The sequence below is a fragment of the Sinocyclocheilus rhinocerous genome, unplaced genomic scaffold (assembly GCF_001515625.1).
Source record: "Sinocyclocheilus rhinocerous isolate Xijiao unplaced genomic scaffold, SAMN03320098_v1.1 scaffold764, whole genome shotgun sequence".
NCBI classification, from domain to species: Eukaryota; Metazoa; Chordata; class Actinopteri; order Cypriniformes; family Cyprinidae; genus Sinocyclocheilus; species Sinocyclocheilus rhinocerous.
The window spans coordinates 52394-55673 of record NW_015627902.1 but is presented as its reverse complement, the minus strand read 5'-3'; positions in this window follow the sequence as shown (position 1 = coordinate 55673).

The following is a 3280-nucleotide window of genomic DNA, read 5'->3' as shown; positions in this document are numbered from 1 at the left end:
TGTGTGTGTGTGTGTGTGTGTGTGTGTGTGTGTGTGTGTTTGTCCGTAGTGCATATCCAAAGCCCAAAGTAGCCTATACATGTCCACATTTTGCTCCATCTTGGATCTTGTGCACAAAAAGCCACCTGGGGAACAGCATCAATTTCACAGCTGTCGATTTATCGGAGTTTAACAAAGGACAAATCGTGATGGCACGTCACTTCGGAACTTCATTCTCAGAAATGGCACACATTGTAGGCTGTTCACATGCCACTGTAGTGAGTACCTATCAAAAGTGGTGCACGGATGGCCAAACGACGAACCGTCATCCAGCCATGTGTCGCCTGCAGTTCATTGATGCCAGAGGGGAGCAGAGACTGTTGTGCATTGTTCATAGCGACTGCAGGGCCACAGTGCGACAAATCACCAGCAGCTACAACAAAATTCACCTGACACGAACCCACGTGCTATCACCACTGCCCCACAATGTACAGGAACCTATGGTCAAACCTCGTCAAATCAATGCCTCGCTACGTGGCCACTGTTTTGTGGTCTGCTGTCATTAGTCTCGCGTTGCCAGACCTTCAGACTGACGGCTGTAGGTCTGGAATCCATGGCAGCTTTCATTGGCCAAGGCCCGCCCATGAGGCCGTTTGATGACATGTCAAACAACCAATCACAGTTCGATTCGTTCAACGTCACGTTTCGGGGCATGGAAATGTCGCCACAATAACAGACCGGTGTGTAAAACTCGGATGTATTTTTCAAGATTCTATGCCGCAAACTTTAAATATTTCACATACTTTTGAAAATCCAGCGTTTAGTTGATCCTGATAAGCGCTCGTCGTCACAGTTGTAAACACGACGGCTTTCTTCTTTCGTGAGGGGGTTTGGCGTCACAGCATCTTTGTTTCCAGGCAGAACGTTAAAGAACGCGACACACAAGTCTCCTGGAAATCCTGTATAATCTAACCAATCCGACGACGACTTCGAAACTCCTGAAGTGTTTCCAATTTTGTGTGATATATGCATCAGACGTTCAGCCAGCGGTCCGTGGGCGTGACGTCTGAGGCTGAGACTAGGTGGTCATAATGTAATGGCTCAAAGGTTTATATTATGACAGTCACGTCACATGATTTGACTGACTTGGATATTCTCCTCTATGCCCCGCCTTTCTGAAACGCGTCGATTTTTACAAAGCTCATCGGTCTGAAAAGCGATGTGTGCTCTGATTGGCCAGCTATCCAGTGCGTTGTGATTGGCCGAATACCTCAAGCGTGTGACGGAAATGTTACGCCCCTTACCATACTGTGATGCCCTGTCCTGGCCGGAGCGAAGAGACAAAAACATTAAAACCCATTATAAACGAGGCATTTGTTGCATCCAGTGGGGACATAATTACGGATTATAATGATTTATACTGTCTTTTTCCTCGTTGCGTTGCATCGCGCCATGTAAACATAAAACCATGTCTGCATTTGTGATCGGAGAAATTACAAACAACAAGCCCAACTCTACACTGCTCAAAACTCATCATATCATATGACCCCTTTAAAGGAAAGAAACAGAATACAACATTATGTTGTCATAATCATTGGAAGCCAAAATCAAAAACGAAACTAAAGTTCTAATAATCACGGTCTTTAAATCATCTTTGAGAGCAAGGGGGCCCCCTGGTGGTTCAGGGGCCCTATGCAACTTGAGCACTTTGCGCAGTGACTCGGAGTGGAAAGTTGATGTGCTGACAATGCCTATATATATAAAGACTAATTTCCATAAAGACGTAGTCTACCAAGAGCAGCACAAATTAGCAACTATCACAGCCATGTCAAGCGCAAAATGTGCTTTTCTTGGGTGGTAAAGTATGAGGCAAATACCAGTAAACTGATTAACTGCAAACTTTAGTAAATCATGTTGCATGATTCATATAATACTCTTCTCCAATAAATGTTGCATCTGAAAGGGAAACTCCTACAAATGCACATGCAATAAGGTCAGTCACAAAAATAACTAAGTTTAAGCACATTTTTTTACTGCATGGCTTTAGTAAATCCTGACAGACGTTTTTTAACGCCAAAAGATTTGCGCTGATGCAAGCTGTTAGTAAATCTGGCCCTTCCACTGTTATTTTTCTGTTTATTAATGTGAAGCTGCTTTGAAACAGTCTGTATTGTATAAAGTGTTGAATAAATGCATGTGATTTGACTTGAATAATAAAAAACAGTGAAAGATTAGACTGTAGGATACACCGCATGGAGATTTGTGAAATGTCACTCCTATTGAGAGTGAGTTAAAAAAATACACCAATCATAGCCAATCACATAATGCCTGACTAATAGCACGGGTGATCTGGCCAATAGTTGTAGACATTCTAGATCGCATTCCAGCAGTCTGTATCCATCCAGTGGTTGACACACGGCATTGCATTACAGACAGACTGTTCTTGTATTTGTCATGGATTTTTGATAGGCCGTCTTTGCCAGGGTCTATGGGCTGTGACGTTCAGAGCCAGATTCACAGGGCGTTCAGGGGTGTGTTGTTTATGAGACCACTGATGGTTTTACCAGAGCGTTTTCTTTTTTATTTTTGCTTTATTTATAGAAGTGTCATAAAAACTTGAACTGTTATGTAATACATTCTTAACAGGGAGCAGTTGTTTAAGCCATTTTAACTCTAAAAAAGTGAAAAGCCATTTAATGTATTTCATATGTCGAGAGATGATTACTGACATCTTTACTAATGTAATATAGGAAGGGTGTGACCAACCATATGTGCCTATAAACATATTACAAAGTCCATACAAGCTTTTTAAAGAGTGGAAACTACACAGGAATTGAGATAACTATTATAAAGGTTTAACATCTCCATGAACCCTACAAAACAATTATATATAAAAACACTCAAAATGTAGCAAAATGCAATGTTCTTAGATAATGATTGTGAATCAAGACACAAGGGAAAGGGATCAAAGATTTAATTCAGAACCAAGTGATTCAGATGAGGACCTCTGGCCAAGGCTGCCACCAAGGAGGTTTTTAATTCCTGGAGAAACCTATCCGCTAATGTTCCCATTTATCTCAATGGCAGCTGCTTGGCTGATGCAGTCCCACGTCCCATCTACCTTCAACTGGACCATTATAACCAGCCAAACCATGACCGCTTGGTAACTACCATAGAAATTTAGTGATAGATGATTATGCCAGTTCTTACAATGCTGCATTTGATTCCCGCAGTAATGCGCATTTGGATACATCCTTTGTCAGTAAATCTGAAAGATTGGTGTGGATGTGGCAGAGCCCCA